This window comes from Arachis hypogaea, chromosome 10, assembly GCF_003086295.3.
Source record: "Arachis hypogaea cultivar Tifrunner chromosome 10, arahy.Tifrunner.gnm2.J5K5, whole genome shotgun sequence".
In the NCBI taxonomy this organism is placed as follows: Eukaryota; Viridiplantae; Streptophyta; class Magnoliopsida; order Fabales; family Fabaceae; genus Arachis; species Arachis hypogaea.
In genome coordinates, this window is record NC_092045.1 from 74380929 (window position 1) to 74381747 (window position 819).

General features: G+C 40.8%; 1 non-coding gene across 1 annotated transcript; it reads right to left on the minus strand.

The window, feature by feature from the left end:
- Positions 1 to 288: 288 nt before the first annotated feature.
- LOC112718825 (small nucleolar RNA R71) lies at positions 289 to 392 on the minus strand. Its single transcript, XR_003161151.1, has one exon. It is a non-coding gene; the product is annotated as a small nucleolar RNA R71 (small nucleolar RNA).
- Between the last annotated feature and the right edge of the window lie 427 nt (positions 393 to 819).

Consider the following 819-nt stretch of genomic DNA (forward strand, 5'->3'; position numbering starts at 1 on the left):
AATTTTGAGCTGAAACCTCAACTAGTTGCTCTAATGCAACAAAACTGCAAGTTTCATGGACTTCCATCAGAAGATCCCTACTAGTTTTTAACTGAGTTCTTACAGATTTGTGAGACTATTAAGACTAATGGAGTAGATCCTGAAGTCTACATGCTCATGCTTTTTCCTTTTGCTGTAAGAGACAGAGCTAGAACATGGTTGGACTCACAACCTAAGGATGGCCTGGACTCTTGGGATAAGCTGGTCACGGCCTTCCTGGTTAAATTCTTTCTTCCTTAAAAGCTGAGCAAGCTTAGAGTGGATGTTCAGACCTTCAAGCAAAAAGATGGTGAATCCCTCTATGAAGCTTGGGAAAGATACAAGCAGATGACCAAAAAGTGTCCTTCTGACATGTTTTTAGAGTGGACCATGATAGATATATTCTATTATGGTCTGTTTGAGTTCTTTAAGATGTCACTGAACCATTCTGTAGGTGGATCCATTCACCTAAAGAAAATGCCTGCAGAAGCTCAGGAACTTATTGAAATGGTTGCAAATAACCAATTCATGTACACTTCTGAGAGGAATTTCGTGAATAATGGGACGCCTCAGAGGAAGGGAGTTCTTGAAATTGATGCTCTGAATGCCATATTGGCTCAGAACAAAATGTTGACTCAGCAAGTCAACATGATTTCTCAAAGTCTAATTGGATGGCAAAATGCATCCAACAGCACTAAAGAGGCATCTTCTGAAGAAGAAGCTTATGATCCTGAAAACCCTGCAATGGCAGAGGTAAATTACATGGGGGAAGCCTTTGGCAACACCTATAACCCCTCATGG